Below are 24,044 nucleotides of genomic sequence, written 5' to 3' on the forward strand. Positions count from 1 at the left end.
TGTTGTGAGTGGCTACAGTGATGTGCTGCTTGCAATTCAGGCCAAGTAAAAGGTCGGTGAAATCCTCGGAGAGGCCACTTTCGCAAGGGTCTAATGGCCAATAGTTAAAGTCGCCAATAACAAGGATTTTGGCAGAGTTAATGACTAGCCGGGAGATGATATCACCAAACTGTTGGGAGAAAAGAGGCATATTGTCAGGGGGTCTGTAGACAAGGACACTAATGAAGGAAAACCTAGGAGAAATAAATTTCAAAGTGAGAATATCAGTTTTAGGAAGGATACTGGTTTCCAGAATGGTAAACTTGTATTGGGAGCGAATAATAGCAGCTACCCCCCCGCCTGCTCTGCCGGCTGCTCTGTTAGTATGTAAAATATAATAACCGGTCGGGATAGCAGCAAGAATGTCTGGGGTAGAATCATCAGTTAACCAGGTCTCCGAAAGGAGAAGAATGTCTATGTTATTATCATCCAACGTCTGGAATATTTCAAGCTGGTGCTTCACCAGCGAACGAGTATTAAGATAGACTATTGCCAGGGAATGTGGTATTACTGGCCCAGCAACTGGTGAAGTAATGGGAGGATCACTACAGTTAGTGGGGAGCCGCGAATCTTGTTTGCTTGGACTGGATCCCAGGGAACTCAAGATCCCACAATCCCGAGCAGCGCCAATGGCACAGGGTTGGAGTGGGCCGGAGTGTTGGAGGGCGAAGAGATCCTTAAAGGGATAGGTAGTACGATGAGCAAAGTGGGAGGCCGCTGGACGCGGTCGGCCGCGGACGGGCGCAGACGGGCTTAACTTTGGCGCGAATTCGGCGCGCCCGCTGCGCTTCCACCAGGTCACCATTTTAAATACCCAGAGGGGAGGGAGGAGCTAGCGCGCTGACCTGCGTCAGCAGCGTGGCAAACAGGAAGTAGTGAAGGGCGTGTTGCTCCTTGAATGACCCTCCGCTCGATCGGCACACAGCCGCGGCGGAACGGGGTAAAGAGCGAGGGAAACAGCAGGTTAGTAAAATACAGTTTTTTAAAAAAAGCAAAGTGTCGCAATTTCACACCATAGCAGTAAGCAGACTTCATACACGCACGAAGGATTCTAGCACAGAGTGAAAATTAAGCAGCCTAACTCGCCGCTATTGTCACCAGAAGTGCGAGAGCCCACCTCTAAAAATTGCCTTTTATTTTGCTACTTTGTTGGACATGTACCATTAAGAGAGATATTTGCTCATCACCACACCCATAAAGATATTCACTCACCCAAACAACTGTTATAACATGTAGTCTTAACGTCATATACCTGGTAAATCAACTATTCACATATCTTTGGGGAGTCACACATCTCCCACCGAACCACACACACATTCACTCTCCCATACAAATACTCAGTTAACTAATCAATAACTAATATAGACTTTCAAATAGCTAGTAACCAATTGGAGAAGTAGTTTTTACAACAACTGACAAAGTGATACAGATGTTCACTCAGTTTAGTCACTATCCAATATATTTAGAGAGACACTTTAAATTAGTCAAGTAAACAGTCAATCACACTGCTACTAAATCCTCCATCCAGATATTTATATTTATATATCCACTCATTCTTCAATGCAAATTGCTATATATATAATACATATTTAAATACATATTTAAATAACAAAGCAAACCACATTCACTGGATGATGTCATCAGTGATGTCATTTGAGATGTCATCAGTGATGTAATATTCGACATCATCAGCAGTGGATTGCGGGCGCGCGATATATAGTTAGTACAACTAACTATATTGGATGAATTTCAATGGTTTTGTATGACTGAAATGTCCAGCTAACTATAACACCCCTAATATCTACAGTTTTTTCAATGAATTTCTAAGGTTTTTTAAATGCTAATTCCTAACTATATCAGGCCTGAAACCTATGGTTTTTGCAGTGAATTTGCAAGGTTTTTTAAATGCTAATTCCTAACTATAACGTGGCTGAAACCTATGGGGGAGGCTTTTGCTGACCGGGAGAGCCGAGAGCCGTGAGGGAAACGGCGGTAGTTCCCACCCGGGAACTACATTACCCAGCAGCCCCGGGGGCCGGCGCACACCTCAGTATCACGAGCGCGCCCGGAGGCGCTTCATAGCCCGCGTCCCCGACGAGCCCAGGGGGAGACAAACCTGACCTCCGCAGCCCTGTGCAGCCCGTGGCAGGGGCAGCACGCAGCACACAGCGTCCAGCGCCATGAGGGGAACGGCTTTTGCTGACCGGGAGCGCCGAGAGCCGTGAGGGAAACGGTGGTAGTTCACACCCGGGAACTACATTACCCAGCAGCCACGGGGGCCTGCGCACACCTCAGCATCACGAGCGCGCCCGGAGGTGCTTCATAGCCCGCGTCCCAGATGAGCCCAGTGGGAGACAAACCTGACCTCCGCAGCCCTGTGCAGCCCATGGCAGGGGCAGCACGCAGCACACAGCGTCCAGCGCCGTGAGGGGAACGGCTTTTGCTGACCGGGAGAGCCGAGAGCCGTGAGGGAAACGGCGGTAGTTCCCACCCAGGAACTACAGTACCCAGCAGCCCCGGGGGCCGGCGCACACCTCAGCATCACGAGCGCGCCCGGAGGTGCTTCATAGCCCGCGTCCCCGATGAGCCCAGGGCGAGACAAACCTGACCTCCGCAGCCCTGTGCAGCCCATGGCAGGGGCAGCACGCAGCACACAGCGTCCAGCGCAATGAGGGGAACGGCTTTTGCTGACCGGGAGAGCCGAGAGCCGTGAGGGAAACGGCGGTAGTTCCCACCCGGGAACTACATTACCCAGCAGCCCCGGGGGCCGGCGCACACCTCAGCATCACGAGCGCGCCCGGAGGCGCTTCATAGCCCGCGTCCCTCACTCGCCCCGCGAGTCGCGCGCGGGAGCTGCCCGGGAGAAGCCCGGGACAAGGGCGGGGCAGTCTTTGGCAGTCCGAGGCAGAAGGAGGCGGGGGGGGGCTACCCCTCTAACACCCACCATAAATGGGTAAGCGCAAGAAAGCAACTAACTGTGAGGAGGGGGGAAAAATGCTAAAATGCCTAGACATTCTAAGTCCATACTGTCTTACTTATCATCTGCGGTGGGGGTTCTTAGCAAAGAAATTGAAAACGCCGAACAAGAACTGGGTCTGTCAGTCCCCTGCTTAGTAGAGCCCCCCTCCATTGAGGCTATATGTTTAAATTCACAGGGTCTTTCATGCGATGTACCCCCCATACCCCTGGAACCCGTGGTGACTATCGTATGTAACCCCACCCTGGAGACACCATTGATCACCCCTAGTCATCCTGCTGACGAGCCACTGCAGCGTCCCAGACCGGCCGCCCAACCCCCGAAGCGGGCCAGGGGGAAAAAAACCAACAATATAAGCGACCTTGTCGCACCCCCCGACCCCATTGGTGACCAAATGGAGGCCCTTTTTGTGGCCAGAATCGAGCCTATGCTAGTTGGGATTGCTAAGGATATTGTTGACACACTGAACACATGTCTGTTGGGCCTCCTTAAGAAATGTTCACTGCTGGATAAATTAATTAACTCTTACTCCTCACTTGTGGAGATGCCTAAGAATTGCCCAGCGACACACAGCCTCGGCAAGTTAGAAGGATCAAGTTTAAGCTCCTCAGCCCCTGGGCAGAGGGGTGAGGGCACAGTCTTAGGAGGGCAGTACCCTCCGGGAGCTCCTTCCTCATGTCTGGAAAGTACTACATCTCCCCCTCCCACTTCGTCACAGCCCACCTTGCCACACAGGAGGAAACCACTTCCGAGCAAGTTTCATCTATCCTTGCCACCGGCAGCTGCTCCCCTGGTCGCAGTGTTTATAGGGGTGCCACCACTCTACGAGGGTGAGACTGAATCTACCACCGCCCTACTATCCAAAACGAAGACTTGGTGTGCTGACTCTTGCAGCGGGAAGGACATTTCAGGTTCACTAATCTTTGCAAGGAGGGTGGGATGGGTTGGAAAACAACCAAAGACTACCCAGGGGGACTGTGTCATCATTAATTTCAATAAGGAAAATGTGGCTGACAAACTTTTTTGGGATGGGTCAGCTATAACAGCAAAGGACCTTGTGAGACCTGTACCTCTGGGTTTCTTCTACCCCCCCCTTACAGCGAGTTTACTCCAGCTATTGTTACTCCATCAAGGCCCCACTTTTGAACCAACTACCGAGGGGGGGCAGTATTGTGGGTCCTCGTCAATCTTGTGGCCAGAGGGCAGGGTCCGCCTCTTCGCCAACTTACTCCCAGGCGTTCGACGGTGTAGTAGCGGGCACCGGGCTAGTTACGAGTAATCGTTTTGCACCCCTGTTATGTGAGGAGGGCATGGAGGGCATCGATTGACCACTAGCCAATGAACGGACCCCCCTAACTGATCTACCTGACCCGGAGGATGCCACAGCATGTAAACTTCTTAGCTGGAATGTGGCAGGGATCAAATCCAAAGTTAAGAACGAGGAGTGGGTGAGCCTGGTTTCTAAGTACGAAATCATTGCCCTCCAAGAGACATGGGACACTGCAGACAGTTTTTGGTTAGATGGCTTCACTAGTTTTGTCCTAGCTGCTTCCCCAAGTAGAGCGGGCAGAGCTATGGGAGGCCTCTCAACCCTTTTTTCCCTAAATCTTAAAGGCTTCCTGAACTTGGTTAAAACCCCTCCCCAAATATATTAATAGTTGAATGGACAGTCTCCCCCACTAAGAGTACTTTTTACATAAATTTTTATAATTCAAGGAATAAGGACTCTGGGAATAATAGCTTAGCCATATTAGATTCCTTCTTATCCTCAGTCAGTCAAAACACACGTTTTAACCACGAATTCATCCTCATGGGGGATTTTAATGTTCATCCGTGCCAAGACCTCTGTGGCACAAGGCACAATGATGGGCAAGCAGAGCTGGTGGGCCCACATTTCGAATTCCCGGGTCGGATAGGAGCTAGAAGATCTTTTGGCTGTCTATAATTTTTATGAACCTACCTCCCCTGAAGGGAAACACAGAACCCACACCTATAAAGGATCTTGTCCGGGGTCCATTATAGACTACATTTTCACAACTGCAGGGATTTTGAATAGGGTAATTTCTTATTATACAATGGTCTCTGCTCATAGTGATCACAACCCTGTAGTATTAGAGGTAGCCTGGGGGCAGTATATGGTGCCTAAGCCCTGACCATTTGAGGTAAGGCCCTTAATACGCCCAGTGGACCAGGGGAGAAGGTTAAAGTGGTCAAGCGTGATGCCCGACACTTTTTATCAAGCAATTTTACCCAAAATCAAAGGACATTTAGAGGTGTGCCAAAACACCATGGCCTCGGCCCAGGAGATAACGGGGGCCTTTGAAGCTATTTGTAGCCAAATCTCGATCGAGCTAACTGTTAGCTCGAGGGCAGGAGCTCCCAAGCACTGCCGCTGGTTTGACTCAAATTGCTCCAAAGCACATCAATCCTTGATGCTGGCACTCAAACATACACCGAGGGATCAAAGCAACATCGCCTCCCAGAGGAAGCTATACAAGCTGGCCCTTAAAACAAGGAGAGATGAAATTAAGAAGACAGCCTGGGAAAACCTCCTTAGCTTGGACATCCTGAGGGACAGCAGTCAGTTCTGGTCCGTAATAAACCAGTCTTTTTTCTCCGACTCAACCAATTCAGACATGGATTGCGTGATCTCGGACGAAAAATGGATTACCCACTTCAGCGCCGTATATGAGGGAGCGCCAGCGGACTGCGCCTTTAGCCTGCATGCAGCAAGTGAGACGACCCCTATGATTTTTGTTAAGGGAGAGGTGGAAAAAGCTATTCACGCAACTATGAAGAATAAAGCACCGGGCCCCGATGGGGTCCCGGACGACTTTTTTAAACCCTCCCCAGGCCTATGGGCGGAAGTCTTGACAAATGTATTTAATGCAGCCACAGGTAACTCCCTCCCAACCTCATGGGCAACTTCCATCATAGTCCAATCTTTAAGAAAGGCCACCGTGATGACCCTGGGCGTTATAGGCCTATATCCCTCTTGGACTCTGCGGTTAAGATTCTAGGCAGAGTCCTGCTAACCAAGCTGAGGGAGAGCATGGAGAACTGTGGCGGGTTGGCTAACATCCAATATGGGTTTAGGGAGAAGCGGGGGACAATGGAGCAGTGCTCAAATCTGCACCTCCTGATTGCTAAGTACACGGTGGCCAAGGAGGGGTCCTTATTCCTTGCGTTTATGGACCTCTCCTTGGCCTTCGATCTGGTAAACAGGACAAAGTTGTGGACCTCCCTGATGAGGATTGGGATAGACGAGGCCCTGGTTAGGTTCATGGCCTCCCTTCACCAGGACTTGTCCGCCATGGTCAGGGTCACCAGGGAGGGAAGATGCAGCCCCCCGCTCAAGTCTATGTGAGGGGTACGGCAGGGCTGCATATTGGCCCCCTTACTGTTTACCATATACATTAACGGACTGGGGAGCCAACTTGAGGAGTCAGAGAGGGACGTCCCGCGTGTAGGAGAAGCTAAGATTTCCTGCTCTCCTATACGCGGACGACGCCGTACTCATTGCTCGCACTGGTAATGGACTGCAGAATTTGTTGCACGCATTTGGCACCTTCATGGACGATTTGGACATGAAGGTTAATGCTGGCAAATCTCACACGATGGTGATCGGAGCCCATAGACACAAAGGGACGCCAAAAACATTTAGGTGTAAGGGACAAGTAGTCTCTAGAACAGCAACTTTTCCCTACCTGGGGGTGCTCTTTGACGAGAGGGGTTCGTGGGGCCCCCAGGTGAGGGCAAAAACCGTATCAGTGGCCAGGTCAGCGGGGGCCCTTATGGCCTTCTCAAAAAGATTGGGGGCTAGGCCAATGGAGGCACTTTTGAAGGTTTACAGCACTAAATGCATCCCTATTGCAATGTATGGTGCTCCCATCTGGGGATATGCCCAGGTAGAGGCCATACAGAGGGCAGAAAATAGGTTTTTACGCTCATTATTGACTGTTCCTACCTCCACCCCAACATATTCCATTCATGCGGAGGTTGGTTTGGACTATATCACAGACAGGCTTAGCTTGGCCCCGTTGATATTTTGGCTAAGGACATGGCTTAACAAGGAGCTATCTCTGAATCATTTAATCATGGAGGATGTCATGTCCTTAGATCACCATAAAAAGATTCCGTGGCTGGACTACCTGAGGAAGTCTTTTGAGCGAATAGGGAGATTGGAACTTTTTGACTTTCCCTCACGTATTAGTAACATGGACGTAGTTCTAGTCAAGAGACAGTTCTTGTCCCTGGCCAGACTTGTGCGCGAGGAAATAGAACTGCAGAAGCCGATGGTGAGGTCTCATTATATTTCAATTAATTCCACTTCTATGGAACCTTACCTCAGCATTGTCACTAGACCTTTCCACAGATTTCTTTTGACCAAATTTAGATTTAATCTCATTCATTATTATTTGGGTAACTACCAATCCTGGGTTAAACCAGAATTAGCCCCCCCCTGTTCCTGCGACTTTTTTTCAACCCAGGATACCATGCATTTTGTTATGTTTTGCTCTTTATTTTCAGTTCCCCGTAATAAATATTTGTTACCAATGCTGAGGGAGGTTGGCTTCACCCAAGTTAGACCGGCACTTCTGTATCTTCTGACTATGTCTAACATTCGTACCATGTTTTGTATGGGTCATTATTTGGCAGCAGCTTCACGGATTAAATTGAGCCATGAATCATCAGCTAGCACTCAATGACTGTTCACCCCCTGAGCCCCACTTTGTCATTTTGCACTGCACACTGCTTTTTTGCACAATTGACCTTATTTACTGCCTTGTCAAATGAATTTTTTAAATACCCCTGAAAATGTTTTTATTAATTTTATTTAAAATCATGTATCTGAAACTATATCTGTAAAGGTATCATTGTATTTTAAAATGTATGAAATGTTTGTCTTTTTATGATTTTATCAAAATCGAATAAAAGTATTTTGACTGACTGACTGACTATGGTTTTTTTCAGTGAATTTCAATGATTTTGTAAATGATAATCTTTAAATGTATTAATTGTTATATTTTTTATACGATTTACTACATTATTTTAAATTATTTATTTTTAGATTTTTTTTTAAATTACAATACATATTTTTAATGTAAATTGAAAAAAAATGTTTTTACACCTCTCTGCAACGCAGCCCCCTGGCACGTTTGCAGAGGGGGAAATAATTCCCCTTGCATACTGGGGGTCCCTGGGGGCCAACTAGCCCACCATGAACCTCCAGTATTCCCCAGGGGGCTGCATTGCAGAGAGGTGTAATGAGGCTATGCCTCTTTTTACACCTCTCTGCAACACAGACCCCTGGTGCGTTTGCAGAAGGGAAAATAATTCCCCTAGCATACTGGGGGTCCCTGGGGGCCAACTAGCCCACCTGGAACCTCCAGTATGCGCCAGGGTGCAGCATTGCAGAGAGGTGTAATGAGGCCACACCCTTTTTTACACCTCTCTGCAACGCAGCCCCCTGGTGCGTTTGCAGAGGGGGAACTAATTCCCCTTGCATACTGGGGTCCCTGGGGGCCAATTAGCCCACCTGGAACCTCCAGTATGCGCCAGGGGTCTGCATTGCAGAGAGGTGTAATGAGGCTATGCCTCTTTTTCCACCTCTCTGCAACGCAGACCCCTGGCGCGTTTGCAGAAGGGAAACTAATTCCCCTTGCATACTGGGGGTCCCTGGGGGCCAACTAGCCCACCTGGAACCTCCAGTATGCGCCAGGGGGCAGCATTGCAGAGAGGTGTAATGAGGCCACACCCTTTTTTACACCTCTCTGCAACGCAGCTCCCGTGCGCGTTTGCAGAGGGGGAACTAATTCCCCTTGCATACTGGGGGGTCCCTAGGGGCCAACTAGCCTACCTGGAACCTCCAGAATGCGCCAGGGAGCTGCATTGCAGAGAGGTGTAATGAGGCTATGCCCCTTTTTACACCTCTCTGCAACGCAGCCCCCTGGCGCGTTTGCAGAGGGGAAACTCATTCCCCTTGCATACTGGGGGTCCCTGGGGGCCAACTAGCCCACCTGGAACCCAACGCAGACCCCTGGCGCGTTTGCAGGAGGGAAAATAATTCCCCTTGCATACTGGGGGTTCCTGGGGGCCAACTAGCCCACCTGGAACCTCCAGTATGCGCCAGGGGGCAGCATTGCAGAGAGGTGTAATGAGGCCACACCCTTTTTTACATCTCTCTGCAACGCAGCTCCCGTGCGCGTTTTCAGAGGGGGAACTAATTCCCCTTGCATACTGGGGGGTCCCTAGGGGCCAACTAGCCTACCTGGAACCTTCAGTATGCACCAGGGGGCTGCATTGCAGAGAGGTGTAATGAGGCCACACCCTTTTTTACACCTCTCTGCAACGCAAGCCCCTGGGCGCGTTTGCAGAGGGGGAACTATTTCCCCTTGCATACTGGGGGTCCCTGGGGGCCAACTAGCCCACCTGGAAACTCCAGTATGCGCCAGGGGGCTGCATTGCAGAGAGGTGTAATGAGGCTATGCCCTTTTTTACACCTCTCTGCAACGCAGCCCCCTGGCGCGTTTGCAGAGGGGAAACTCATTCCCCTTGCATACTGGGGGTCCCTGGGGGCCAAGTAGCCCACCATGAACCTCCAGTATTCCCCAGGGGGCTGCATTGCAGAGAGGTGTAATGAGGCTATGCCTCTTTTTACACCTCTCTGCAACACAGACCCCTGGCGCGTTTTCAGAAGGGAAAATAATTCCCCTAGCATACTGGAGGTCCCTGGGGGCCAACTAGCCCACCTGGAACCTCCAGTATGCGCCAGGGTGCAGCATTGCAGAAAGGTGTAATGAGGCCACACGAGGCCACACCCTTTTTTAGACCTCTGTGCAACGCAGCCCCCGTGCGTGTTTGCAGAGGGGGAACTAAATCTCCTTGCATACTAGGGGTGCTTGGGGGCCAACTAGTCCACCTGGAACCTCCAGTATGCGCCAGGGGGCTGCATTGCATAGAGGTGTAATGAAGCTATGCCCCTTTTTACACCTCTCTGCAACGCAGCCCCCTGGTGCGTTTGCAGAGGGGGAACTAATTCCCCTTGCACACTGGGGTCCCTGGGGGCTAATTAGCCCACCTGGAACCTCCAGTATGCGCCAGGGGTCTGCATTGCAGAGAGGTGTAATGAGGCTATGCCTCTTTTTCCACCTCTCTACAACGCAGACCCCTGGCGAGTTTGCAGAAGGGAAACTAATTCCCCTTGCATACTGGGGGTCTCTGGGGGCCAACTAGCCCACCTGGAACCTCCAGTATGTGCCAGGGGGCAGCATTGCAGAGAGGTGTAATGAGGCCACACCCTTTTTTACACCTCTCTGCAACGCAGCTCCCGTGCGCGTTTGCAGAGGGGGAACTAATTCCCCTTGCATACTGGGGGGTCCCTGGGGGCCAACTAGCCTACCTGGAACCTCCAGATTGCGCCAGGGAGCTGCATTGCAGAGAGGTATAATGAGGCTATGGCCCTTTTTACACCTCTCTGCAACGCAGCCCCCTGGCGCGTTTGCAGAGGGGGAACTAATTCCCCTTGCATACTGGGGGTCCCTGGGGGCCAACTAGCCCACCAGGAGCCTCCAGTATGCGCCAGGGGGCTGTGTTGCTTTGCCCCGGGGGACGGCGGTCCCCAGGGCAGTGTGGAGAGGGATTGGGCCCTCCCCACACTTCTTTATCACTATGCCCCCGTGATTTGGTCCCCCTGGGGGGTAATTTGAAAAAAACCAGACCGGGTTTTAAAAAAACATTTTTTGAGCCGTGGGGGTCCTAGTGGGACCACCTGGGCAGGCCTAGGGGATCAGGGTGTATCTACCCTGCCCCCTTTTTGTGTTCTACCGAGCACAAGAGGGCTGCCAACACTTCCTGGTTTGAAGTGTTGAAAGCCAATGAGCATGCAGCTCGTGCTGATTGGCTGCCACTGTCTGTCAACACTCCAAAACAGAAATTGTTGGCAGCCATCTTGTGCCTCGGTAGACTGAGGCACAAGAAAGCAGAAAAACAAAAGTGTAGAACTCAAAAATGGGGCAGGGTAGAAGCACCCTGACCCCCAAGGCCTGCTCAGGGGGTCCCACAAAAAACCCCAAGGCCCCTAAAAAAATTTTTTTTTCACAAATCGCGGGGTACGCGTACCGTACGCAGTTTTTTTTTACAAATTTAGTTTTGAGATGCACATGAGAGGGTGCAGGGCTGCAGACAGAGGGACAGATGGTGCAGTCAGAGGGTGAAATGGTTCAAGCAGAGACACAGATAGTGCAAGCAGACACAGACATGGTGTGCACTACAGGCAGAGAAGGGAAAGATTTAACATGGTAGCGCTGTGTAATACACACCAGCAGCCATATCATAATAGGTCTCTGCAGATGCACATGAGAGGGTGCAGGCAGTGGGAGAGGGTTGGTGCAGACAGGAAATGAGATAATGCAGGCAGAGGCTAAACTGGTACAATCAGAAGACAGATGGTGCAGGGCTGCAGGCAGAAGGATAGATGGTGCAGTCAGAGAAAAGATGGTGCAGAGAGAGGGTGAAATGGTTCAAGCAGAGACACAGATAGTGCAAGCAGACACAGACATGGTACACACAGAGGATAAAATGGTCCAACAAGGAAAAAATGCTGGAAACAGTTTGAGAAATGTTACATGCAGAGGCTAATTGGAGCACACAGGGGGGGAGATAGTGAAGACAGTGATAAAATGGTATACGCAGGGCGTGTGAGACTACAGGCAGATAAGGGAAAGATTTAACATGGTAGTGCTGTGTAATACACACCAACAGCTATATCATAATAGGCCTCTGCAGATGCATATGAGAGGATGCAGGCAGTGGGAGAGGGTTGATGCAGACAGGAAATGAGATAATGCGGGCAGAGACTAAACTGGTACAATCAGAGGATAGATGGTGCAGGGCTGCAGGCAGACGGACAGATGGTGCAGTCAGAGAAATGATGGTGCAGAGAGAGGGTGAAATGGTTCAAGCAGAGACACAGATAGTGCAAGCAGACACAGACATGGTGTGAGACTACAGGCAGAGAAGAGAACGATTTAACATGGTAGCGCTGTGTAATACACACCAGCAGCCATATCATAATAGACCTCTGCAGATGCACATGAGAGGGTGCAGGCAGACGGTGCAGCCAGAGCGAGAGAGATAGTGCAGACAGAAAATACATTTCCAATTTACAGCACTATTTCTATACCAGCATTTAATCAAAACATGAGACACAATATCAAAATAAAGAGTACCCTATAAGCAAAGAGATGCCATCTGTGAGGAGACACACCTGACATTATAGAAAAATGTGCAAATATATTTCTTTAATTTACACACTCACTCAGTGTCATCCTAATCAAAAATGTTAAAACCATACATTTCACCAAAACACAAAAACCACAGTAAATCGATTAAGAGACAGAACACAGCCCATGCATATGAGCACTACATTACAATGCAGAAACCTAAATCATTTCCAAAATACATTTCCAATATGAACTATTAGTTTTTTGCCAGCATTACATCCAAACATGAGACACAATACAGGAAGAAAGAGGCCCAATATGCTTGTAAATCTGCCCATAGTGTATACAGCACTCTATCTATATTAGGTGGGTCATTGCTAAGAGGAGGTCTAAAAAAACAGAGAGTATTATTAAGAAAGCAGAGGAGGGAGTATAAAATGAAAGTGGAACATTAGGGGACAGTAAACTATTAAAAAATAGCACTCTCAAGAAAGACAAGAAAATATAAGGAAAGAGTGGACATTTCAGAAAACAAAGGACAGTATAAGCAGAGAGAGGTAGACTGCGAGGAGAGACAGGGGAGATTATAGAAAAAGGTGCAAATATAATTCTTTAATTTACACAGACACTCAGTGTGATCCTCGACAAAAAGTTTAAAACCAAACATTTTACCAAAACACTTTGACCACATGAAAAAGTTTAAGAGACAGAACACAGTCTATCTATTTCAGCACTACAATACAGTGCAGAAACCTGAGTCATTTTCAAAATACATTTCCAATTTGCAGCATTACTTTTTTGTCAGCATTACATCCAAACATGAGACACAATATCTGAAGAAAGAAGACAGTATAAGCAGAGAGAGGTAGACTGTGAGAAGAGACAGGGGAGATATTAGAAAAAGGTGCAAATATAAATCTTTAATTTACACAGACACTCAGTGTGATCCTGGGCAAAAAGTTTAAAACCAAACCTTTTACCAAAACACATTTACCACACGAAAAAGTTTACGAGACAGAACACAGCCTATCTATTTCAGCACTACAATACAGTGCAGAAACCTGAGTCATTTTCAAAATACATTTCCAATTTGCAGCATTACTTTTTTCCCAGCATTACATCCAAACATGAGACTCACACTATGACCTTTGGCACATAACAGAAATCCTTGCAATTCAGTCAAATGATTACTATAGTGAAAGGGGGGGAGGAGGGGGTCTTGCTAGTAGTGTTCTATAAAGAGAGCAAGGGTGAGGGAGACAGAAAGAGAGAGACAATGAGAGTGAAAAAATAAACAAAAGGAAGTAATTCAGATGGAGAGAGGGAGTTAGAAAACAGGAGTAAAGGAAAGGGATAATGACAGTGAGGAAAGAGATATGAGGGTAAGGAAAGGAGACTAGAAAAAAGCATCTTAAGAAAAAGGAAAAAGGAGTAAGTGAAACAGAAGGATTTATAGAAAAAGAGAGGAAGGAAAAAGAACAGTGGTGGAGAAAAGGAAGACAGTGAAAGAGAGGGAGAGTGAGTAACTTCCACATTACAACACATTTTTATTGTTAACTAAAAATGCACAACATATATCCCCTTACACATTAATAACTCACCTTTAAAAATGCTTTTGAAGATTTAGAACAGTGTCAATCACACACCAGATTTTCTTAAGCAGAATCTCTGAAATGTACCTTAGACACTTCAACCACAAATGGCCCTGATTCCCTCTCCTTTTTCACACATATCCCTGTACATAACCAATGACATTTCTTCCCACACAAATTCAAAACCAAACTAACATTTTAATTGGTTGTACATTTCAACACTTTCAAACTCACATAATGTTCAACCTTCCCCCACTGCTCTCTCTGCCTGTTACCATGGTAACTCTCCATAGAACACCTAACTGAACTCAAAAGGTGAGAAGTTCATCTCTCAATGTTGCAGACCAAAGCAGCAAGTGTGTTTGACTTCTCAAAATTCCAGCGTATCCTGGGCAATGTTCTTTTCAATGACTTTTTCTAAACCAATAGTATTATTCCTTTTAAAAAACAGTAGTATGCACCATAGTTTTCAATGTTAAATTATCAGAAACCACCAATCATTTCTTGTTTTTCAAGTGCACTGAATCTCAACCACATTTTTTTCTAAACTCCAAGTTTTCAAAATGGCATTTCATTTCCAGAGACCATCTGAGTACAACCAGATCTGCCTTCAAGATGCTTAGAGTGTGGATTGTAGGACATAGCTATATTTTCTGGAGTGAAAGGTATGCAGCACATAGATGCTTTCTCAACCTTGAGTTACCAAATGTGGATATTATGTGGATTGGCCAGAGAGGATTGAGATGTCACCAATTGATGCCATTGGTAAAATCCTTTATGCATCTCCCACACCCTGACCTCATAATTATGCACTGTGGTGGCAATAACCTAGGCACTTTGACTGGGGTAGGTCTGGAAATGCTTTTAATGGACACCTTTGGGCAATTGATGAAACTTTTTCCACAAACTGCCTTGGTATATTCTAATATATGCCAAAGGCAAAAATGGAACTGGTCCAACCAATATTGTCCGCAGATTGAGAAAGCAAGGAAACATGTGAATAAGTCTGTTTCTGCTTTCCTCAGAGACTATGGTAGGGTTCTATATATCACAACAACTTGCGTTACAACATGCATGGCATCTATAGGAGAGATGGTGTACATTTCACAGATGAGGGGAATAGAGTCTTCCTTTTAAACTTTAGACTCTGTATCGGTACTTACTTGTAGGTACAAAAAACACTCAATGAACACAACGGCTCTTTTTAGAGCCAACCAACATCTAAACACTCAAACTTGTTATTTAACTGTATTTTTTTGAAGTTTTTTTCTGACGTGCGCGCACCTCGCGATTTTTAAAAAAAAACTGAAAAATGCTTTTTTTTGCCCATCGGGGGTCCTTCAGGGACCCCCTGAGAAGGCCTAGGGTGTCAGGGAGTCTCTACACTGCCTCCTTTCCACGTTCTCCGCTTTTGTTTTTCACTCTCTTTTGAAACTACACAAAATGACGGCTGTAGGGTGCGCACAACGTGCGCGCACCTCGCGACTTTTGTTTTAAAAACATTTCTTTTTTTTGCCCTTCGGGGTCCTTCAGGGACCCCCTGAGAAGGCTTAGGGGGTCAGGGAGTCTCTTCACTGCCTCCTTTTCCACGTTCTCTGCTTTTGTTTTTCACTCTCTTCTAAAACTTCACAAAATGGCGGCTGTAGGGTGCGCGCAACGTGCGCGCACCTCGCAATTTTTTGGGGCCTTCAGGGGTCCTTCAGGGACCCCCTGAGAACACCTAGGGGGTCAGGGAGTATCTACCCTGCCCCCTTTTCACGCTTTCCACTTTTGGCCTCTGCCTCGGACAAAAAATGGCGGCCAACACTTCCTGTTTTCGACCGATTGGAATGTTGACAGACGTCTAACAGCAAATCAGAATTCCGCTCGCGCACACCTGGTGCGCGCACGGTGCGCGAACGGGTGCGCGCACGGTGCTCGCCTATAGATATATACACTTTTTCAAACTCAATTTTCTTAACAACTACTGGAGGGATTTACACCATTTAAACAAAAGGGTGATCTGCGAATCAGACTCTACCTTTTTGCCAATATTCTTGGAATTCCGTTCAGCGGTTCGGGCTGTAGTCGTGTCTAATCGTCTTATGGAAAATTGCATGGGGAGAACATGTTTTTGGACCCCCTTTTTTTCACATCCCCCACTTGACGAATCCCCCCAAAACTTTCAGGGAAGAAGCAGAGCAGAGCAGGTCATCTTCTTTGAGAAATTCACAAAGATTCGTCAACCGGCGCCAAAGTTATTCCCAATAAAATGTTGCGGATTTCCTATGCAAACTAGGTCCTAACTATAACCACCTACTGGCGACAGCCAGTAGGTAATATATATATAGAGCGCCAAACATTACCCAACCCGGACCACTTCAGAAAACTCAGAAACGAACTTGTGGATAATTGGCTGCCACCAGACACCGGAGTCGGGGATGGTTCCACATGACCTCGAGAAACAGGTTTGTGATGGAAGTACACCTCTGGAAACTGAATTCCAGTGAGATAATTTTAATAGGGGGCAACAACAATCACAAGGGCTTACAACAACGGACTGTGAAAACGGGACCACAGTGTCCATCATGCCTGGCGTGTCCGCACATCAAGGATGCAACCACTAGAGGGCCTACAATGTTATATCAGCAAACATCACCTGTGGCTCGTGCTCAGCTCCTCTCTGCCCTTGTGACCTTTGAAGAAGTTCAGAGACATGAACGAAACGCGTCGGTAATTGCTCCACAAATGCCTCAAAATAAATGCTGCTGCATAGGTGTCCTGTGTGCGACTCACCTTCTTTCCACAATGGGGGAGAAAACCTTTTATATATATATATATATATATTCACTGAAAAAACCATAGGTTATAGACCATATATAGTTAGGAATTAGCATTTACAAAACCTTGAAAATTCACTGAAAAAACCATAGGTTATAGACCATATATAGTTAGGAATTAGCATTTAAAAAACCTTATTTTACTCACACAAAACCATTGAAATTCCATATATAGTTAGTTGTACTAACTATATATCGCGCACCCGCAATCCACTGCTGATCATGTCACATATTACATCATTCATGACATGGTCAGTGACATCACTGATGACATCACTGATGACATCTCAAATGACATCACTGATGACATCTCAAATGACATCACTGATGACATCACTGATGACATCTCAAATGACATCACTGATGACATCTCAAATGACATCACTGATGACATCACTGATGACATCTCATTTGACATTACTGATCACATCACTGATGACATCATTCATGTGATAATACGATGAACCTCTTCAGACTCTAATATAACCTTAGATACACTCAGTGTAAACAGACACTCATAGACTGTAACTCATCCATGGAGTTACTCAGACACTTAGTCAGTCATGCAAAGAATCAATCACACCTCCATTTCCTCAACTATACAGTTATACACACCTTACTTATTCAAACATATACTAAAACATATTTACTCACTTATACAATCCTGGATACAAGTTCACAATGATCCATACAGCCACTCACACATTCACTGGCTCTTATGCACAGTTATTTATATATGTCAACTCTCACACGTACTGTATTTTACATATGTACTTACTTTAACATGTAGCACTGAGATATCCATTCACTCACCAATACACTCATGCACACTGCCCATACAGCTGTTTCCACATGCACTTTTGAACCCATACATCTAGTCAATCAACTGCTCACACATCTATGCAGAGAGTCATACACCTCCCAGCCACCCACACACACACTCAGTCTCCCATACAAATGCTTGGGCAACCAATCAATAACCCATATAGTTAATCATATAGCTACTGATCAACACATGCAGCAGTTTACAGAACAACAGACATAATGATGCACAAATTAAGACAGTTTAGTCACTAACCCATGCACTCAGTGAGACACATTTAATCAGTCACTCATACAGTCAGTCATGCCCCTACTAAAAACTTCATCAAGACACTTATACATCCACTCATTCTTCAATATGTAAGACATATTTTAACTTTACAGAATTATACAGTCACTGGATGTAGTCATCAGTGATGTCATCAGTGATGTCATTTGAGATGTCATCAGTGATGTCATCAGTGATGTCATTTGAGATGTCATCAGTGATGTCATCAGTGATGTCACTGACCATGTCATGAATGATGTAATATGTGACATGATCAGCAGTGGATTGCGGGTGCGCGATATATAGTTAGTACAACTAACTATATATGGAATTTCAATGGTTTTGTGTGAGTAAAATAAGGTTTTTTAAATGCTAATTCCTAACTATATATGGTCTATAACCTATGGTTTTTTCAGTGAATTTTCAAGGTTTTGTAAATGCTAATTCCTAACTATATATGGTCTATAACCTATGGTTTTTTCAGTGAATTTCATTGGTTTTTTAAAAGCTAATATCTGTAGCTGTAAAATGTATTCTTCTTTAAATCCAAAAATATATTTTATATGTTTATTTATAATTTTTTTTGTAATACTTTTTTTTTGTTCGCTCCCGGTTCGCGAACCGGGAAGCTTCCCGTTAGCTCATCTTGATGCCGCGACCCAGTCCGCGAACCGGTAAACGTTCCGTTTGCGCAACTGCCGCGTTAGAAATCAACATCGTGACGCGTCGCGGAAGCGCGACGTATCACGTTGTCGCGTAATGCGTCTTATGGCGCGCCGCGTTAGCGCACCCGGAAGTGCTCCGGTACGCGAACTGAGACGCGAAGCGCAGCTCCCCAGAAGCGATCCGCGGCGCGAAAGCGCGATGTATCGCGTTGCCGCGTAATGCGTCTAATGACGCGCCGCATTAGCGCACCCGGAAGTGCTCCGGAGCGCGAACCGAGGCGCGAAGCGCAGCGACCCGGAAGCGATCTGGGGCGCGTTCCGGAGCGCGTAACTTAAGCGTAAGAGGTCAAGTGACTTGTTAATAAAACTTTTCATTGGTTCATTTCACTTTTGGTTTCATAATGATGTAAGGCTAGGTCAGGTGACCTAAAAATAACACTTTTCATTGGTTTAGAACTATTGTTTTTCCCAAATGATGAAAACCCCTCCTTCTTTCCTCACTCTGACTTTCATCTTTGTGAGAGGAAGACCATTTTTGATAGTTGAGCAATGGCTTCAGTAGTTGCTTCAGCTGGTGCACCCCCACCACCACCTCCACCTCCTCATGGGAAGAGAGGACCACCTCCCCAGTTCATCAGGAACACAGAGGAGGAAGAGGATGAACTAGAGGAAGAGGAGACAGAAGGACCACAGTTCTTACAAGAGGTGCCCCGGGTTTCCCATCGGAAAGCCAGTTTTATTTGGCAGTTTTTTCACTCCCTCGAGGGCAGAAGAAAGTAAATGCTAGGTATGTCACCTGCCTCATTTGTAAAGACCGATTATCTAGAGGCACTGATAAAAAGTATAGCTTCGGTAACTATACAATGCATCGTCACATGAGCAGGTGGCATCCATTGAACTACAGCCAGGCAGAGATACGTGACATGCAAGATAACCCAACAACAACTCCTGTGGCCAGGTCAACATCACAGATATCGTTGACAGGAGCAGAGGCACGGGAAACCGTGCCAAACATTCAGGAGAACTTTGCTCATATCAAATTTACCTGTATGTATTGCGGTGCATTGCTGTCATGTGGTAACATGAGCATTAATTTAATCAACCTAGCTTATAACAATCACAATTGCCCTAACCGCCCCAGACAGTAATTTTTTTTTTTGCTCCTGTTGAGCCCTTTTCAATGCCTGTTTTTTGTTGTTTCCCCTCCATCAAAAACAAAAAAAAACATAAAACTGTTCAAAAAATAAAAAAATAAAAAAAAAATGTTCAGAAAAAAAAAAAAAATATATAAAACAACAAAAACATAAAAAAAAGTTCTTTTCAGAACTACCTCCCCTTTCAAAAAAAAATTGCTAGAATGTTTAGCACTCTGGCAAGCTCTATTTCTTTTAGTTCGCTTCCCCGTTCGCTTCCCGGTTCGCGAACCGGGAGCGAACCAAAAAAAGAAAAAAAAAAAAAAAAAAGAAGAGTAAGTATAAGGGAAGTAAACAGAGAGTAATGTTAAAAGAAAGACAGCTATAGGGAGTAAACCAGAGATACTGTTTAATAGATCTATTTACCGAAGAAAAGATGGAAGAGGGTATAATTGTGAAAAACAAAATAGATAAGGAAGTGAAAGAAAAAAAAGAGAGTAGAACAATAACAAAGAAGAGTTTCTTGGAGAATGTGAGTGAATGTTCAAAATAAGATTAAAACATGTGGAATAACAGAGAGAGAAAACAGAAAACAGAAAAGATTAATTGAAACAGCAAAGAAATGTAAATAACATAGAGCCATATCATCAACATAGGCAATAAAAGTTTTGCAGCTTTTATCGGCAGAAATGTGTCGCTAAAGCCGCTTTTGCGGCAGAAAACTGCCGCTAAAACCACTTTTGCAACAGTTTTCTGCCAATAAAAACAGCAATAATTTTATTGGCTGTGTTCATAATATGCCCCTCAGTGTGCTTCAACTACACAGAAAAAGCATAATGAACAAGTAGTGAAAGAGTGATCAGTCAAAGACACTAAGAGTAATAGAGACGGAGTGAGTGAACAAGAGTGAGGAACTATGAGAAGAGAGGGACTGAGAAAAGGAGTGGAAGGAGTAGAGTAAGTAGGTAATAGAGAAAGGAATGAGGGAAGTAGCAAAGGCAGGAAACTGAGGGTTAAAGAAATGAAGCTGTCGAACTACTAGTAGGTGAATGTGATAGAAATGTAACGAAAAGAGTACAAAACATTTACCTTATAATTGTCGTTAACTTACTCACTTTTTGTTTTTATACTTTCAATCTGTGAAAGAGAGAACAAACATTTGAAAAATATTAAAACATGTATTTAAAAATTAGAAAAGACAAGGGAAAAGATTGAAGGAGAAACAGAGTTTCTTTTCCTCATTTCACAATCACATCACCTGTGTTGCCTTTGGTTAGGTATCTCATAGTGCAGATGGAGTCTAGCATATCAAAGAGTACATAGAAGTTGAGCAGTATATACAACAATTTTGACATTTACAGAAGACTTAGCTTCTTATCTTGTTGGAGATGAAGTCAGGCCTGTCTTGCAACATGGTGCATCTTTTGCATCACTGCTGCATCGGTTTCATGTGGCACGGGTTTTTTACAGCATGACACATCTGCCTAGATGCATCAATTTGTAATTTTGTCGCCTCATAGCAAATCTTTTGCACCGCCGCTGCATCACAAAAGTGACGCACAGTGGCGCAAAAGAGGCATACACCTATCATAAATCTGTCCCTAACATTTGAAATGATTGATTCAGGATGACGATAAGGTGTGGCCTCTCCAGAGGTTTGTTTAAGGTGAGGCCTACTCAGGATTGCATATCAAATGTATGCTTGTTGAAGAATACAGAGGAGATAATACATGTGAAGGCCTACCAATGAAGTAAGTCATGTTTATTTGCATGTGTGAGTATGTGTGAGAGTATCTTTTGGATGACTGTCTGTGTGTAACAGGATGTGTAGGTGTATCACTACATATGATTAGTGAATATATGTATGAGTGACTATATAGAACTGTTGGTGAATTAGTGCATGTGTATATAGATGGTGGAATTATTGAATTGGTTGTTGTAACTGGTATGGGTATCTCCATTTTTTTGAAAATTTTAGTTTCTATTTTTGAATATGTGTTTCAAGGGTTAGATTACAGTGAAAGGAGGTCTGTCACTGTGTCACACAAGGATGGTGTCATCAGTGATGTCATGAGTGATGTAATATGTGACGTCATCAGCAGTGCATTACACGCGTAAGTTATAGTGAGTCCAACTAACTATAACGTGGAATTTCATTGGTTTTATATCAGTAAAATTTCCAGCTAACTATAACTGGTGTCAAACCTATGGTTTTTTCAGTGAATTTGATAGGTTTTGTAAATGCTACTTCCTAACTATAACGTGTGTAAAACCTATGGTTTTTTCAGTGAATTTCATTGGGTTTTTAAAATGCTAATTCAGAAATATCTCGTGTATACAACCTATACTTTTGTCAATAAAGTTCTGGCAATATTTTTTTCGGAAACAAGCCGTTTTCTTCACTGTTCAAGTTGCATAGAGACTCCTTGTAAAGCGATACAGAATTAGAAAGTTTGTACCTTGCCTTTTTTTCAACGCATTAAAATTTGCCTGTAAATAAAAATAGCCTTTCTAAACTTTCGTGCACGACCCGGTGTGCGCACTCTCGGCAACAGTTCTCAATAAAATGGATAGCGCATTTCCAGGCTTTCGTGCGCGTCCGACTGCGCGCACCCGCCTATATATTTCGTGAAAACTTTGCAATTGCAACCTATTAAATTTCTTCATAGACCCATCTAGGGAACTTATACTACGTCAAAGAGACTAAACCTAGGCTTCTTTTTTAATATTATGAAAATTTTCATTAAATGGAGCCGAATGTCTTTTTAAACTTTCGTGTGTGACCGAATGTACACACCTTGGTATTTTAAAAAAATATATAAAAGGTTTTATACTTTAACAATTGTATGCTTGAATCGAGCTCAGAAGATATATTAAATCCGGATATGTTTGGATTTACTCCTTTTCACGTTTTGAAACTTTGCTGAATTAGACCGCTACTTCCAAATGACGTACGTGACCAGATACTATCACCGCGTACACGTCCTGAGACGCGCATGTGAAGTCATGTGACTTGAAAACAACACTTCCAATTGGTTCTTAGTAGTTTCTATTCTGCAATTTACACGGAGCACTCCATCCACTTCTCTCACTATCTTTTCTACTCTCAAAAGAGAACGACGTTCAACACCCTTCGGAAGACTTTGCTGAAATGGCTGCCGCCCCGCATTCGTCTTCCGAATCTGAAGGAAATGAGCGACTACCTTTAAAAAGAAAAAAGGAATCTTTTATTTGGCAATTTTTCACTTATCCTGAAGAACAAAAGAAAGTGAATGCGCCAAAAGTTACCTGCACGATATGCAATTCGGTTCTCTCAAGAGGAAATCCAAGAAAAAAATATTCCTTTTCCATACATACCATGGAGCGGCATGTCAAACAAGTGCACCCTGTGGAATTTGCAAAGGCATCGACAAGAGCCCTGGCCACGCTATTACCATCAGAGGTGGCCAGCACATATTCTGGTGGATGACCTGTATCTCCATCGAGTGCTGTGATGGACTTGAGACCATATCTTGCAAAGGTGCACATGAAATGCAACGAGTGTGGAGAAATTCTTCTGTACGGAGAGCAGAGCCTCATTCTTACTAAACTAAAAATTGAGAGTCATAAATGCCCCGAGAAAAGATACATTTCTTCATTTCATTTTGATCCTGTGTCACACATGAAAATGTTGTTGCAAGTTTAAAAAATCAAAAACAACATAACACTTGTTTAAAAAAAAAAAAAAAAAGTTATTTTCAGAACTAACTCATTCTACCAAAAAGAGCTCCAGGAGCATATTATAAAGGGGGTTTATCTCCGCTTTTTTGGCTTTCGTTCGTGCGCGACCGTGTGCGCGCACCCGCCTATATATTTCGTGAAAACTTTGCAATTGCAACTTATTAAATTTCTTCATAGACCCATCAAAGAACTTATACTACGTCAAAGACACTAAACCTAGGCTTCTTTTAAATTATTATGAAAATTTTCATTAAATGGAGCCGAATGTCTTTTTAAACTTTCGTGCGTGACCGAATGTACACACCTTGGTATTTAAAAAAAAAAATATAAAAGGTTTTATACTTTAACAATTGTATGCTTGAATCGAGCTCAGAAGATATATTAAATCCGGATGTGTTTGGATTTACTCCTTTTCACGTTTTGAAACTTTGCTGAATTAGACCGCTACTTCCAAATGGCGTATGTGACCAGATACTATCACCGCGTACACGTCCTGAGACGCGCATGTGAAGTCATGTGACTTGAAAACAACACTTCCAATTGGTTCTTAGTAGTTTCTATTCTGCAATTTACACGGAGCACTCCACCCACTTCTCTCACTATCTTTTCTACTCTCAAAAGAGAACAACGTTCAACATCTTTCGAAAGACTTTCTTTTCACGCGATAATGTGAAATACTGAGATTGTTACAGGATTTTCTATCAGATATGTATTCCCATTTCTGTTGAAGCACTAACACCGTGGAAAATTCCACTGATAGCAGTGATATTTTTAACGCCGAGCAC

The sequence above is a fragment of the Lissotriton helveticus genome, chromosome 6 (genome assembly GCF_964261635.1).
Source record: "Lissotriton helveticus chromosome 6, aLisHel1.1, whole genome shotgun sequence".
In the NCBI taxonomy this organism is placed as follows: domain Eukaryota; kingdom Metazoa; phylum Chordata; class Amphibia; order Caudata; family Salamandridae; genus Lissotriton; species Lissotriton helveticus.